The 16,970-nt window shown below is 41.4% G+C and overlaps 1 protein-coding gene across 4 annotated transcripts in view; it reads right to left on the bottom strand.

The window, feature by feature from the left end:
* Positions 1-16,379, bottom strand: part of cntn3a.1 (contactin 3a, tandem duplicate 1) — a 118,256-nt gene extending 101,877 nt beyond the window's left edge. For 3 of the 4 annotated variants that reach the window (XM_061782426.1, XM_061782440.1, XM_061782459.1), the window contains exon 1: positions 15,923-16,378. The gene's annotated coding sequence lies outside the window, so the exon portion shown is untranslated. Of the gene's footprint in view, positions 1-15,922 lie in introns of all 4 variants that reach the window. The other variant, XM_061782444.1, reaches the window with a different exon arrangement.
* Between the last annotated feature and the right edge of the window lie 591 nt (positions 16,380-16,970).

Genomic DNA, 16,970 nt, shown 5'->3' with positions numbered 1-16,970 from the left:
TGACTGTGAATGTGAATGGTGGTTTGTTCCTATGTGCCCTGCGATTGGCTGGCAACCAGTTCAGGGTGTACTCTGCCTCCTGCCCGATGACAGCTGGGATAGGCTCCAGCACGCCCGCGACCCTAGTGAGGAGAAGCGGCTCAGAAAATGGATGGATGTATATTTCCAATATATGTTGCGAATGGAGGAAGATTGTATGACTTGACTTGCAACTTGCTTAAACCAAGTAATGACTTGACTTGAAATTTAGTGGCGAATCGACTTGACTTGATTTTTATCCCGCAGGGACTTGAAGGTTAAGACTTGCGACTTGTTTGTGACTTGCACATATTTGACTTACTCCCACCTCAGCAGGAATGTCTCCTCAAATTTGTTCAAGCTGCAGCGATTATATCTCTGATACAAATCGCTGACTCTGTGCAGCACTAAACTGTTCCTCGTTCCTGAGTAGAGTCACATTTTCTTGGGGACTATTCTGTGACACATCCCGCATTAGGGTCTAAAAAAAAAAAGTCATGATAATGAGACGCATTCCTGCTGTCACTGATAACAATGCTTTATTTATTTATACAATGCAACCCAAATATGTTGACTGCTATGATAATTTTTGATAAACCAGTAGATTAAATATATGCATGTGACAGGGGGGTGATAAAGTGAGAAAAGATTAAATTAAATGAGAAACTTTGCTAAACTGACTCTCCCCGCTACATTGAACCGAATGATGGCAAAGTTTTCTTTGACTGCAAACAATCAGTGCGTAGAAATAACGAGAGATGAAAACAATAATGTTCTGTCAAGTTTATCAAAAAGCAAGCAGTGAAAAACAGATGCAACTTAAATATTACACTTTCAGAATTATCTTGGAAAAGCAGAACCAAGCGTACTGATTCAAGTCTGACTACATCAGCTGCATTCCCTAAACATTCACATACATTATAATACTCTCTTCTGAGTCTACAAAGCCATTAAAATGCAACACATTTACCCTATAAATCTCATTTTGGAGATTGCCTTTAGAGTGTCATCTTTGCTCCAACATATCCTGCGGTTATTACAATGCCAATGTCGTGAGTAAATGTTAGCTTTAAATAATAAAACACAGAGACTTCAAATCACTTTTTATGCTCTTGGATATTTTTGCAGTGGTTCTCCTTCAAGGGGGAATTACAAGAGCTTCTCTGAATACATATTCCATATATTGTAATAAAGATAGAAGAACTTGGAATTCACCAGAACCTGGCACTGCAACCTCATCCATTTTCTGTACAACTATGTCCTCATTAGGGTCGAGGGAGAGCTGATACCAATCCCAGCGGGCTTTGGGCGAGCGTCAAGGTAACCCTTGTTCGTACTTATATCCTTAAATTTAATGTTCTGGACATGTTAATGATCAAATGTGGCTGTAATACATAAAAATTCTGTTTGTTGACCACCAATGAATCCTATGAGCAAATGAGTGCTTCCAAACTATTTCCATTCCAAAAGCATTCTCATTTAACAGCAATCTTTTGATCTCCATTACTCAACGAGACATCAGTTAGTCAGTGGATAAAAGACACCTTTTGATCCAAAAACACTGAACAGTGGCGGATGGCAGGTCAGGTACTGTAGTGTACAGCAGTTGCTTAACATCATCTTCAGTACAAATAAATTACTCTTACTAACTTGGTAGTGGCAAGATCAATGACTTAATTTAATCTCAAATGGATTACGCGTGTGTGTGCGTGTATGCGTGTGTGTGTGTGTTTGCTGTATGAGATGCAGGAGAATCGACATTTATACTGTACTTTTCAAGTGTCACTCGCTTTCAAGCCTGAGCCCTCACTGAGTCTGTGACGACAGCCATATTTGTCTCTGAGAAATACCAATGATTTTAAAACGGAATATGATTCCTGCTGGTGTGACATCTCAGTACTAAAGTATTTTGACCCAATTAAGGCCTCTTCTGTTTGTTAATTCACTGGGCCTGCTACGAAGTGACATATATACGAATGAAATTAGGTGTTGATCAAATAGGTTATATTTATAAGGCTATTCATTTAGTCCTGATTACTAAAGGTAGTGGAATCCAATCTTTTCCATTGACCTCACTCACTTACCTCAGTAGAAACACCTTGATATTACAATAACTAAAAACAAAGCTGTATGTTAAATGGTAAAAATGGGCAATACATCAATAAAGGAGGTTCTCTTTGACCTGACCAATGCAATAAAACTCTAAAAGGGATTAAAAGCAAGTAATTGAAGAACAGTGGAACCTCAAAAAAGGAATGCCCCAAACATCATTCGATTATATTTACAAATAGATGTCTTTAATAGGTGGATCCCCGCATATACCGGTTCCGCACCCGCAGATTCGGCGATTGGCAGATTTTTTTCTTTTGGGTGGCACCGTGGACAACTGGTTAGCACTCTGTTAACTCTGGACAACACCCGTCCATATAGCCAGGACAGTGAGAAAGTTAGAGTAAGCATGTCATTAACAGTATTTATTAAAGTAATTTAATTGCAACAAAGTCATTTAATGACAGTAGGTTAGCACCCATTATTTCTGTCATGTTGTAATGTTGATCTGACCTAAACTTATGTCAGTGGCAAATCCTTGAATGCCCCATTGATGTTTTAACTTTTGTCTAAAATGCTAGAGAATAATTTTGAGCTGGGATGGGCTCCAGCATGCCCGCGACCCTAGTGAGGATAAGCGGTACAGAAAATGGATGGATGGATACAGTACTCAGTATACAGTGCACAAGTATATACAATAAATGAACAAGTCATAAAGTACACAAGTATATACAATAAATGAACAAGTCATGTAAATGGACACGTTGCTCCATCTTGTGATCGGCTCAGTGACCGGTTATCGATTTTTTAAACTTGCTGATCGGTTATCGGTGATCGACCCCAAAAATCCTGATCGTGTAAAGCCTACTTATTGGTATATCCTTGATTAGTCAATAATTTTTGGGGAGGGGGTGAAAAAAATATATATATTATTTTTTAATTCAATTTTCACTCTCCTACATATTCTTTAGCACCTCACACAACAAACCAGAGCACATACAGTACATGTACGCATGAAAGGTGAGATGTAAGCGTGATGGGGTACGCAAAAAGCGACTGCATCCCTGAGCATGCTCAAGGAAACAGACTACCATCTCTTCAACAAGTTAGTTTTATTTTGCCTGCAGCGGTACTCGGGCCGTGACCCCCCCGATTGCAAACCCAAGTCCTTGAGCTATGTCAACCTTGTTCAGTTGGCCAACCCTGATCTAAAGGACGAATTTGTGTGTTTTGCTTTTTCGTTGCTTTTCTTGTGTTTTTTGTTGTTGTTCATAGTTTAGCATACCATAGCATCGCGCCAGAAATGGACATTACCACAACAAAGTAGTACCGCAGTGTAGCAAATAAAGTGGTGCACACCTATCAGTCCAACTGCTCAGTATAACATGTTGCTAGTGACAACATTTCATCACCAACAAAATAAGAAGTCAGCTATGTTTATGTCTGTGTTTTGGTCAGCCAAGTCTTTTCGGATGAAATTAATCTCTCAGGCACATGCAGTAATCTCCCTCTGCACGTTCTTCACCACATTCACATATGGTGAGTACAAAATGTATTATTTATATTAGATACTGAGGTTTTTTTTTGTACATTTGTCTAACATTAAGAAGGTTAAAATGATGAAGAAGTCTGCATGATGCACTTGAACTGCACTTAAACCAGTATTACGTCATTGAAGGGGGAGCAATTTTATAATTTTTTTGCTGATAGTTGCATTACACAGTAGTTCTTTTTACACTTGAATGACGTTGAGTTACGAGTGTTGAAATGCAACTATTGTTTCCTACGGGCAAAAACCTGAGAAAATATATGCAAATCGGAGGTCCCCCAGATAGTTACACCTTCAATGATCCAGGTAAGTGATTTTCGTGTTTTGTTTTCTGTTTTTTGTTTTTTTATGTTTGACAGCAAGTGCTGAAAACATGTACAAAGACTGAGAACAATATAGTACTGAAGTGTCTAGATACATCTTGAAACTCTTTTCCGCCATCTCAGCTGGCCGGATTTTTTGGGCGGGGCTAAAAACTAGCCCTGTGACGAAAGTGGGTTGGGGAGTTTACTTTCAGGCATGAGACAGCTATGTATACACCAAGGCCTCTTATTCCATGCAGTGGTCATTCGACGGAATTGCCACTTCCTCATTCCTTTTTACCTGAACCCATTACTATGAGTTTAGCGTGCAATTGACCATCAAACTATGCCTGCAACTCGCAAAAATACATCTTCCCTGAAGTGTAATGTGTTTTGTGTTATATGGACTACAGTTTATCTGCCGTGGTGTGCACCCATGCATGGCGCGTAACGAGGCAGCGGCAAACCGTATGGAATACACCGCCCCAGCGGCCAATTACCAGTCCGTCGGTGACTACGCAACGGTGTTATGGCCGTGAGCCTCACAGTTGCTAATCGTGAAGTGGGGCAAGGAGGAGGGAAAAAATATCATCCGGTGGCACAGCAGTCCATCGCACTGCCGTGGCCGCATATGGTCCACCATTTGGGGGCAAAGGAGGAAAAATTGTCCTGGCATGGGGCTCAGGGGCTGCCTGGCCACCACAGAGTGCCTCTCTGCTGTACCCATACCTACCCCCATACATCCTTTAACACAGAAGAAACATGGCATTCGTATTCCTATGTTCATACACCAGACTCTACGTTCTTGTTTGTCTGTTATTTTTTTTCTTTGTACCTTATCTGTGTACTCTTTTTAGAAAGTAACAACGTTACATAGTGTTCAGACTGAGACACTGAAATACCTTGTGTTACAGGCTGCATTTAAGTGAAATATTTAGCAATACTGTTAGAAAAACATGCAGTTGGAGGGTAAATGTCAGTAATGACAAGTTGTTACTCTTAAGTGTTATACTATTTGAGCGGCATTTGTGCCATGTTCAAGAAAATTGTGTTTTGTGTTATTTTAACAATACATGGTTAAAATAAAACTATCACAATTGCAAGACGTATTGGCGCTATCAAGTATCGGTACTCGGTATAAGCAAGTACTGCAATGTACAGTAAGTACTTGTACTCCTACAGTCTCAAAAAATAGGGTATCAGTGCATCCCTAATAGATAACATTGTGATAGACTGCAATATTGTTGTTTTTTTGCCATCCCTGACAGGCGGGTAGGATGTAAGTCTTTTATTTGACTTTGGAATACATTCTTTCCTGTTGATGAAAAGCCTCCCATTTCCAGAGACAAACGCTCTCAGGAGTTTGAGCCTTGTCAGAGTGCTACCTCTTTTACTCCTTTCATCTGACGGCAGCAGCTGAGCTGACAAACTGCAAATTGTAGTTCAGTCAGACAGTGATGCCAGCTGATTTGACCCTCTCCACTATAACTGATCACTCGGCTTATATCATTTTTTCAGGGCTCAAAAGTGTGTTAATAGAAATGTGCTGTTAAAAATCCACACTGAAATACTGGCGCATAACACAGACACACACTCTAGGTCTAGCACACACCCTGAAGCACTGAATCATGAATGAGACCAGACACCCACTAGCTGCAGAAACGAGACAAAACTAGTAAAAATGGCATAAGATACTGCATCTTTTATCACCTGAGCTGTGAGTTCACTTGATCTGCAGACACCCGATTGATCAGTGTTTTCCTCCATCCCACAGCTCCTAGTGCCTGCAGGTTATTTAAATTGTTTTTTTTTTTTGCCCCTGCTCCCATTGAGATTACTAGTAAAGGGGACATTTCCCTTCCTGACCCCACACACATATGAATCAAAGCAGTACAGCAGCAGCTCCTGGTCCAGATAGTGTCATCCTATCAGATTATTGTGTCTGGCAGTTTCGAGGTGCTGTGAAAGTTAAATGTCCAAAAATGACAGCACTTGAGTTTCATCTGTCTTTCAATATTTTAGATCACTTCACAACATCACAATAATAACTTTCAAAACACATTTACAAAGTGCTTTGACAGATCAAGTAGAACACAAAGCATAAACACCTTACGATAACAATGTTGTAATCATATAAAAACAACAACTAAAACAACAATGGTAGAGAAGCCCCAGACACTGCAGGAAACCAAGAAACCCAACTGAGAGCAAGTGGGTTGATGAGGAATGATAAAAATAGTGAGGTAAATACATTTTAAAACACACAAAGTCCAAAAATAAAATGAGGTCGATTGATATTAGTCTTCTTCTTTTCCTTTCGGCTCGTCCCGTTAGGGGTCGCCACAGTGTGTCACAATGTAGCTCCTTCTGACTTTCTCTGTACTTTTCCATCAACATCCGCAAGGCCAATAATGCATCTGTGGTACTCTTTGTAGGGATGAAACCATACTGTTGCTCGCAAATACTCACATCTGTCCTGAGTCTAGCCTCCACTACTCTTTCCCATAACTTCATTGTGTGGCTCATCAACTTTATTCCTCTATAGTTCCCACAGCTCTGCACATCACCCTTATTCTTAAAAATGGGCACCAAAACACTTTTTCTCCATTCCTCAGGGATTTTCTCACCCGTTAGAATTCTGTTGAACAAGCTGGTCAAAAACTCCACAGCCACCTCTCCTAGATGGGTGATTCTCACGAAATCCAGATTTAGAAGGTGTCCAGCACGAGGACTTTTAAAATGCCCTTGAAGAAAATTTTGCTCTTGTACATACACAATTAGGGTCTGAACTAACTATAAAACATCTTTTTAGAAGATGTTTTAAATATTTCCTGTGTGGAGGGGTTGGACTGGGGTACAAGTGTTGGTCAACCTAACCCAAGTTATATTTTCCTCATGTGAAATTGGATCGCTGTAAATGGCTGCCCTATGCTTTGCCAGCCTCTCATTAGCTACTGCCTTCTTCTTTTCAACTGAAGCTTGCCTGCAACAAAATTCCATACTTATGTAACATTTCATTAAAAAGACAGAAATACAGAAAGATAGAAATAGATTTTACTATTGAAAAACTATTTAATCAGACAAATTATAGTAGTTTGTCTCTCCTCGATCCACACTTTTTTTTTTACAGCCCAGCAGGCTCGCTGGGTTGTAATAGCTGAATTATTACATAATCTGTTCAAAAAGTGTTAAATGTGATAAATATCATGTTATATATGAGAATGAGCAAGCAATATTATGCATTTCCCTCCTTTATTACTCTTTTTCTCATCACCGAAACATTGAGTCTCTCCACCGCAAAAGGCCCAAAATTGTTGAGGTGAATGATAATGGTGTTGCGGTGGATGAGTGACATTGAAGTTTAATGCTAACTGTGGAAGCACCATGTGGGTGAAACTTGTCTTAGCTGTTTGTGTTAAGACCACAATAGGGTATATACTAATAAAAAAATAAAAACTGCAATTTTTTTTCAGTAATGACAGCTAAAAAGTTGTGTCGGCACTAATACAATCAAACTTTTAACTTTTATCTGGAGAGACAAGAAATGAACTCCTTACCTGGCTGCCATCTTGAGTGTTACAGTCAATACTGTCCCAGCCAACAAAATTCATTGCAAATGTAAGTTCCTTCAGAATTTAAACAATGATTGAAATTTGTTGCAGAGAATGAGAAAATTGTTCTTGGACACATTTCTATTCCTCATTATTTTCACTACATTTGCCAATGATCACTAAATACAACACGTTTCTTCACTGTAACTATTTATACTAAAACATGCATAAAATTTTATTCTTTTTTATCTTCCTTAATTAATAGTATTTCGATCTCATAGAACCAAATCTAGCTATGGACATGTTGCGGTAATGAGAAATTTCACCTTAAAAGTGAAACAAATAAAATAAATGTGTTTTAATGATGGTCATTTGATATCATGAGCAAAATAGTAAATAAAGATGTGTTTATAATGTTATCCTTATAATTTTGATAGCATCAACTTTTATCATAAAAATGCTTCATGACATCTCATGAATCTAATTTCGGGAGAATTACCCACATGCTTCCATACCTTCACAGGTATGTCATCAGGACTACCTGTCTTTCCATTTTTCATCCTCTTTAGTGCCTTTCAAGCTTCCCCTTACTAATCTTTGCCACTTCCTGGTCCACCACGCTTGCTACTTCTACTCTTCTTTTTCTCTATCATTTTCCTCATTCATCAATTCCTCAAAGTATTCTTTCCATCTATCCACCACACTACTGGCACCAGTCAACACATTTCCATCTCTATCCTTAATCACCCTAACCCACTGCGCATGCTTACCATCTCTACCCCTGTGTCTGGCCAACGTGTAGAGATCCTTTCCTCCTCCTTTAGTGTCCAACCTGGCACACGTCATCATATGTCTTATATTTGGCCTTTGCCACCTCTACCTTCGCCCTACGTCACATCTCCATGTATTCCTATGTCCTCTCGTTCGTCCTCTCAGTATCCCACTTCTTCTGAGCTAACCTCTACCCTTGTATGAGTTCCTGTACTTTGAGGCTTTCTTTGTACGATTTCCTGTACTTTGAGGTAATTAAAATGAGTGATAATCATTCAAGTAAAATAAAATAAATGAATAAAGGGCAGGCGGCACGGTGGGCGACTGGTTAGCACATCTGCCTCACAGTTATGAGGACCATGGTTAAAATCCGGCCTTGCCTGTGTGGAGCTTGCATGTTCTACCTGTGGCTGTGTTTTCTCCGGGTACTCCGGTTTCCTCCCACATCCCAAAAACATGCATGGTAGGTTAATTGAGGACTCTACATTGACGTAGGTGTGAATTTGAGTGCAAATGGTTGTTAGTTTATGTGTGCCCTGCGATTGGCTGGCGGCCAGTTCAGGGTGTACCCGGCCTCTCGCCCGAAGATAGGCTCCAGCAAAATCAAAAGATAAAAATATATAAAAATGGGGGAGAAGATGCTGTCACATAAAAGCCAGTCTTAAAAAAGGGCATTTTAAGAAGTGATTTAAAAGATGCCATTGATTTTGCATGTCTCACATCCACAGGCAGGTCGTTCCAAAGTCAAGGCGCACTGATGGAAAATGCTCTATCACCTTTACTTTTAAGCCTCGACTTTGGAACAACCAGTAGGCCTTCACCTGAGGTTCTGAGGCCATGGGAGGGTATACATATTCAAAAGGTTCAGTTATGTAGCTCTGAGCCCGGCCCATCCGTGCTTTTAAGGTAATCTGTAAAATTTTAAAATCAATTCTAAACACACTTGAAGCCAATGAAGTGATGTTAAAATGGGTTGCCTTTTTGAATCAGTGAAACGCCTAGCTGCTGCATTCTGAATCAACTGGAGGAAGAGCGTGATTTTTGATTGATGCCGGAGAGGAGTGAGTTGCAATAATCTAACCGAGAAAAAATTAGGGCACGATTCAGGTTTTCTCCGGGCACGCTGGTTTCCTTGCCTGTGTGGAGCTTGCATGTTCTACCCGTGGCTGTGTTTTCTTCGGGTACTGCGGTTTCCTCCCACATCCCAAAAACATGCATGGTAGGTTAATTGAAAACTCTAAATTGCCCATAGGTGTAAATGTGAGTGCAAATGGTTGTTTGTTGATATGTGTCCTGTGATTGGTTCGTGACCAGTTCAGGGTGTACCCCGCCTCTCGCCCGAAGATAGCTGGGATAGGCTGCAGCACGCCCGCGACCCTAGTGAGGAGAAGCGGAACGGAACATGAATGAATGAATGAATGAATGAATGAATGTCAGTGGTATTTTGCGAATTGAATAGAATTTATTTCAGACTTGGAGATATCCCTCAATTTGTTGTGTAATGTAATTAAACATTTATATGAATGAATGAATGAATGGTTTCACTGTTTTAAAGGCCCTCTGAGGGAAATCGTAACTACAATGCGGCCCGAGACAAAAACGAGTTTGAGACCCCTGCTCTATAGGTAATGATATGCAAGTACTGTACTTTCACTGGCCACCACACTGGATATACTTTACAGATCATAACACGCATTGTGGCGGCATGGTGGGCGACTGGTTAGAGCGTCTGCCTCACAGATCTGAGGACCGGGGTTCAATCCCCGGCCCCGCCTGTGTGGAGTTTGCATGTTCTCCCCGTGCCTGCGTGGGTTTTCTCCGGGCACTCCGGTTTCCCGTGGCTGTGTTTTCTTCAGGTACTGCGGTTTCCTCCCACATCCCAAAAACATGCATGGTAGGTTAATTGAAAACTCTAAATTGCCCGTAGGTGTGAATGAGCGCGGATGGTTGTTTGTTTGTATGTGCCCTGCGATTGGCTGGCAACCAGTTCAGGGTGTACCCCGCCTCCTGCCCGATGATAGCTGGGATAGGCTCCGACATGCCCACAACCCTAGTGAGGAGAAGCGGCTCAGAAAATGGATGGATGGATGGAACACGCATTGCATCAGACCATAACACATTTGGCAACCCACATGCATTTGGGAGACCTATTTTTTTTTTTTTTTTGGGGACAAATTGAGTCAACCTGTATTAGTTTTCTTTGTAAGAAAAGGCTGGTGCAGCAACACAGCGGATCACCAAAGAACACCATACAAAACGGACACAGTGAAATATGATTGTGACAGCATCATGCTTCGGGCTTGTTTTTCTGCAGCTGGAACTGGCGTTTCAGTCAAGGTACACAGTTCCAAACAGCATTCAATTTTCAGACAAACCGTAATTTCTCGTCTATAATGTGCATTTCCCCCTCAATAATAATATGTCAATAATCAATGGTGCGCATTATACATAGGTATAGGGGGAAATGCTCTGCAGTTCATCCATCCATCAATCCATTTTCAACACCTCTTATCCTGGTTAGGGTCGCAGGGTGCTGAAGCCTATCCCAGCTGACTTCGGAAAAAGGCGGACTACACCCTGAACTGGTCGCCAGTCAGTCATAGGGCACGTATAGACATGGATTCGCACTCACATTCACACCGACACTGAGTAGGACCAGAACCCACGCTGCCCGCACCAAAGTCAGGCGACTGTACCACTACACCATCAGTGACTAGTTCTGCAGTCATAGCCATAAATCCAATTTTACTAGTGGCATAGTTTCAGAATTAATTGGCGGGTTTGATTTATTTTAGTACTTTGATTAATGTAAAGCGCTTTGTGTTGGATTTTGTGTATGATGATTTTTTTGTAAGTGCTTGAAAATTGATTGATTGATCATTTCTTGCAGTGTTTCGGCCTTAGGGTTTTCGGTTTCGGTCAAGAATTTTGATTTCAGTGTAGCAGGATAGAGACGTAGAAAATAATAGAGAGATTCTTGCAGGGATTGTTACAGATATTTGGTCGGGGGGAAATGCATTCAGCTACTACTGCTAATAAAAAAAAAAATCTCCAACTGCTGTTTCAAAGTGTTGAGCTGCTGAAGCAACAATATTTTATCGTACAATAGTCATGTGAAATGCAACGTCCTTGTTAGTGAGCCGAGCGCTGCCTGGCATCATTCCGTCTTTGCAGGGGAGAAATGTAGAAAGAGGGAGCAGGCACAGTGAGCTGTTCAATGAAAAGCTGCAGGAGACAGGCTGCAACTTCAACGTCTCCATGAGGGAGCAGCTCCTTTCACTGGTGCACTCACAGGAGCCATGTGCAGCATCAGATCAGACCTTACTTTCTCACCAAATACTGGAAAAGGGGCCAATTACTGTCTGTTCCTATGCAAATGGAAATATGTTTCTTTGATGTCACTCCAGAATTAATGGATGTGTTTTCCATTTCCACTCCACTGAATTGTATTGGAAGTTACAAGGCAGGAAATCTGCTGATATTTTCACTAAACAATTCAAATGCACTACATCTTTGCATGATCCTTGTTCGTGCGGAAAAATGAGGAAGCTCTACCCATCCATGTTTTATTGTTCCATGCTTTATGTTGCTGAAGTGAAAGCTAGTAATGTTGCAGAAAACACAAAAACAATAGTGAAAAATTGTCTGTAACATTTTAGTCGATTGGGGTGGCACAGTGGGCGCCTTGTTAGCACATCTGCCTCCCAGTTGTGAGGTCCTGTGTTCAATTCCAGCCTTCCTGTGTTGAGTTTGCATGTTCTCCCTGTGCCTGTGTGGGTTTTCTCTGGGTACTCCGGTTTCCTCCTACGTTACAAAAACATGCGTGGTAGATTAATTGAGGACTCTAAATTCTCCGTAGGTGTGAATGTGAGTGTGAATTATTGTTTGTGCCCTGCAGCTGGCTAGCGACCAGTTCAGGGGTGCACGCTGCCTCTCGCCCGCGGTCAGCTTGGATAGGCTCCGGCACGCCCACGACCTTGGTGAGTATAAGCGGTGTTGATAATGGATGGTTTGATTTTAGTAGAATGCTTTGAAGAAGGTACTAATCTCAAGACAGGAATTTTTTGCTACAGGTAATTTTAGAGCGGCACGGTGGACGACTGGTTAGAGCATCGGCCTCACAGTTCTGTGTAGCCGGGTTCCATCCCCGGCCCCGCCTGTGTGGAGTTTGCATGTTCTCCCCGTGCCTCCGTGGGTTTTTTCCGGGCACTCCAGTTTCCTCCCACATCCCAAAAACATGCATTAATTGGTGACTCTAAATTGCCCGTAGGTGTGACTGTGAGTACGAATGGTTGTTTATTTGTATGTGCCCTGCGATTGGCTGGCAACCAGTTCAAGGTGTACCCCGCCTCCTGCCCGATGACAGCTGGGATAGGCTCCAGCACGCCCGCGACCCTAGTGAGGAGAAGCGGCTCAGAAAATGGATGGATGGATGGAGGTAATTTTAGTTCTAGGAAGTAAAAGGTACTAAAATATGGCTTTACAAGGGTAACTGACAGTATGTGATATTATTGAGAGGATGCCCATGACCGAAATTATACAGTTATCAAGCAGCCTATAGGATGATGAACAGTACCGTTACAGCAGTTACTTGTTATTGACGCATTGGGACCACATTTGCCTTGAGTCAATCGGCTATACTGTACAGTGCCCATCTCCTTCGTGTGTGCCCTAACCAAAAATGCTGGCCGGTGTCCCAAAAGTACGTTGATCCAAACGGACAGTTTGCTCAATTTGCAAATTGACATTTACCATATATCTGTATATTTTCCCTACCCTATATTGTATTAATAGTTGTTTATATCTGTATAAGTTAATGTTGCATTTAGGGCTGCAAAATTAATCTAATTTTAATTGTGATTGCGATTTTGGCTGCCATAATTAAATGAGCCTGACCGTCGGCGATTTTTTACAACGCAGGCACTGCTGCATATGAAAAGTGCTTCATTTGCAGCAGTGCCCACAACCTCGTCAGCCAGCCACCAGGGGTTGAACGCAGGGTTAAGGCTTCATTAAGCTCCGGCACTGCGCTCAGGTGCTAACTTCAAAATAAAAGCCTCAGATGGTATTGATGTCCCATTTACTGATATATTAAGCTTTTATTTTGAACTTTGACCTCTCAGCACGTTGGCGGAGAGGCAGCGTGTCACGCGGTAAGACACTACTAACAATCGTTGTTGCAGCTGCCTTGACTTTTCAGCTGGCCTGACCGCAATGAAAAACGCTCGGGAGGAAATAGAGAGGGAAATCACAACTGTCAAGTTCTTTGCAGTTTGTGACCAAGCACGACTGACCAATTGTAAAGCAGAACAACGGAGACGTACCGTCCTTGACAATTCACTATCTTGACGACGGGGATTTTCAAATGAAAAGTCGGTGCTTGCTGCCTAATGCCTAAAGCCTAATTTACTATATTTGCTTCCATTAAGTTGCAATTTGCGATTGCGCTTTGTATTGGCACATTTATTCAGTTAGTTATGATGATGATGAGGATGATGATGATGATTATTATACTTATTCAGTCATTTTTTGGTACATTTATGTTTTTAATTATTATCTATCATTTATTCTTATTTTAAGATTCATTTTGAACTGAAAATTGTTACATATTGTTTGTTAAAAAGTAGTGCAATAGAAATAAAGATTTTTCTCTAAAATGAGGAGCGATCGTAATTAATAATCGTGATTATAACATTGATCAAAATAATCGTGATTATTATTTTGGCCATAATTGTGCAGCCCTAATTGCATTTAAAATAATGATGTTTTTCCTGGAAAGCTGTTTGTATAGGTCTGCCTTTTTTCCTGTTTTTAATTTAAATTTCAATTAACATTTGATGTGCAGCTACATATTTATCAAATGGGTAAGGAAAGTGTCTTTGGCCTTCCGTTTTAAGTTAAAAAAAATCACTGTTTCAATAAAAGTGTTTGTCATATCTTGACTTTAATACTGTCCAACTTTGAGAAAATACCAGGCTATAATATTGTCTATCACCATTCAGACAAAAAATATTGAAATATGACCTATGGTCCATATTGCCTAGCCTGAGCAGATAGCTTATTGATCCTGTAGGAAATTCTGCAGTACTAAGTTTGCTTCACCATGTGTTATATCTCACACCCCAACAACGAAACAGATCTTTAAATCAACTTTTTCATTTTGGATAGTGGTTTCAAGTTCTTTTTTGGATGTCTTCCATGTGAATCAATCATAGAGTTCCTTGTCTCATATTTCATAGTGTGACAAACATGTTGTGTGTGTGCAAACAGTTGTGCAAATGGCATTGGGAAATAAAAATGGATGAGCCGTAATCACATAAAATATGTCCAAAGAAATAGACCCTGCCCCAGAATAACCAGAATATTTTCAAAGCACCACCCCAGAGCAGAGACTCTCTGTCGGGTAGTAAATGACTTTAACTAGATTTAGACAATAATCGCTACAGTCCAAATTCGCGGTGGTACTCCAAACGTTCCTAGGCAGCTTAGAACAGGAGGAATAGAAACATCTTATTCAGAGTTTTTAGCATTTATTTATTTAATAATGCTATTTGTTACACTTTCCCTGCTCTGCTATGTATTATATACGTTGTTCCATCCTCCTCCAATTTCAGACACTGTGACATTGTCAATAAGGGAGAAGGAGAAGTAAAGCAGCTCTATTTTTCTGTAAAAAATGGCATGAATGACGAATGCATCTAAGACAAAAATTAATGGATTTAAAACTTAGCATGTGTATACTACAAAAAGCAAGACAAAAAAAAACATTGCTACAACTTGTTATTTGTCCTAGTAATCAATTCTTAGCTACATTGAATACAATTAAAATCACCATTTATAATATGTACCAACCTTCTTGAGGATTTCATGAGAATAACTTGCAATGAAGTTGCTGACATACGGGTTTTGGACAATCTTAACTGCAATCAAGCTCGGAGCTCAGTGCAATTAAAGGCTGGGGGAGATGATGAGCACAGACTCAGTTAAATCCCCCTCTGATTACTGACAGCAAATGAGTTCTGCCTGCACTACTTTGGTCGGTGGATTTGTGACCTCTCACAGAAAGCATGATATACACACAACCAGCATATGATACAGGATACAATAAATGTCAACATATCCCCAATCACTACGAGTGTAGAGTGTACCTATTACTGTCTAATTATGCATGGTTGAAAAGGCATGAAATTAAAGATGCATGTATTTATACAGCATGCACAGCCTTTCATTATTTCCTGTGGGAAATAAAACGTATTTTCAAAAATACTCAATGCTGCCCCCACTCCTTTTTCTTTTCTTTTCTTTTTTGTTGTTGTTGTTGTTGCAAGGACCATGAATTACGTGTGTGCAGAGGGGAAACTTGTGTCTGTATTTAGCACATACTGTAAGTGATAAGATTTTTTTCTTGAATTAGACTAAATTACTTTAGGTGTGAATGTGAGTGCAAATGGTTGTTTGTCTATGTTTATCATAAATCATCATTTATGTGTCCTGCGATTGGCTGGCGACCAGTCTAAGGTGTACACCCTCTTTAAATCAACTGGGATAGGCTCCCGCACACCCGCAACCCTCATGAGGATAAGCAGTATAGAAGAAGATGGATAGCGATAGTCAATAAACACAAACAAATGGTGGCTTGATTAAAACTGATACAGTATTTATATGTGGTTGAAATGATTTACCCGAGTAGGTGATGTTGAAGTTTTATCCCTCCTCGGACATCCAGATTACGCCGCACATCTCCTGTCAGCCTCGCGGCAGCACCGAGCGTGGAAACAAACTCTTCTCGCGCTTCTTTTCTTTATCCTCCACACAAACGTCCAAATGCTCCCTCTTCTTCCTCTTTTCCCCCCTCCCCGCCCTGCTCACTCCAGGCTCGGACACTGGGAACAAGCGCCCGACTCGTCCGTCGACTCGAGACGGAGGCCAGCAACGAGTTGCTGGAGGTTGGTCCTCCCGACCGAGCGCGTCTCGCGTGGTCGTTTGCGGTTGGAGGCGTGTGTTCGTGGGTGTGTGCTCTGCTCAGCTCGCTAGCCGTCTGACGTAAAGCACGAGAGTCCAAGCGCGTGTAGAGCTGGAGGAAGGACTGTCACTTCCTGTGCGCACGCGGGACACCAGCGATGTCGTGCTGCATGTTAACAGTATTTGTACATACAGTATTCACCCCCCCCCCCCCCCCCCCCCCCCCCCCAGGCTGCGTCTCAATCCTTTGTCCTCATATTATAAACTAATTGAAGTTTCTGGAGCGCGGTGGCCGACTGGTTAGAGCTTCAGCCTCACAGTTCTGAGGACCCGGGTTCAATCCCCGGCCCCGCCTGTGTGGAGTTTGCATGTTCTTCCCGTGCCTGCGTGGGTTTTCTCCGGGCACTCCGGTTTCCTCCCAAAAACATGCATTAATTGGAGACTCTAAATTGCCCGTAGGCGTGACTGTGAGTGCGAATGGTTGTTTGTTTCTATGTGCCCTGCGATTGGCTGGCAACCAGTTCAGGGTGTACCCCGCCTCCTGCCCGATAACAGCTGGGATAGGCTCCAGGACGCCCGCGACCCAAGTGAGGAGAAGCGGCTCAGAAAATGGATGGATGGATGGATGAAGTTTCTGGAGAGGGGTTTCTATCGATGCCATACTAAATAGCATTGCAGGCATTATTTAAAAGACTGCATTTTAGGCCGAGCCACCCACCGCAGTGTAAACTGGCAAAATTCATATATAATTTAATAAAAGTCGAAATA

The sequence above is a fragment of the Phyllopteryx taeniolatus genome, chromosome 1, assembly GCF_024500385.1.
Source record: "Phyllopteryx taeniolatus isolate TA_2022b chromosome 1, UOR_Ptae_1.2, whole genome shotgun sequence".
Taxonomy (NCBI): Eukaryota; Metazoa; Chordata; class Actinopteri; order Syngnathiformes; family Syngnathidae; genus Phyllopteryx; species Phyllopteryx taeniolatus.
Note: the sequence above shows the minus strand (reverse complement) of the source record. Positions and strands in the feature narration are given on the sequence as shown.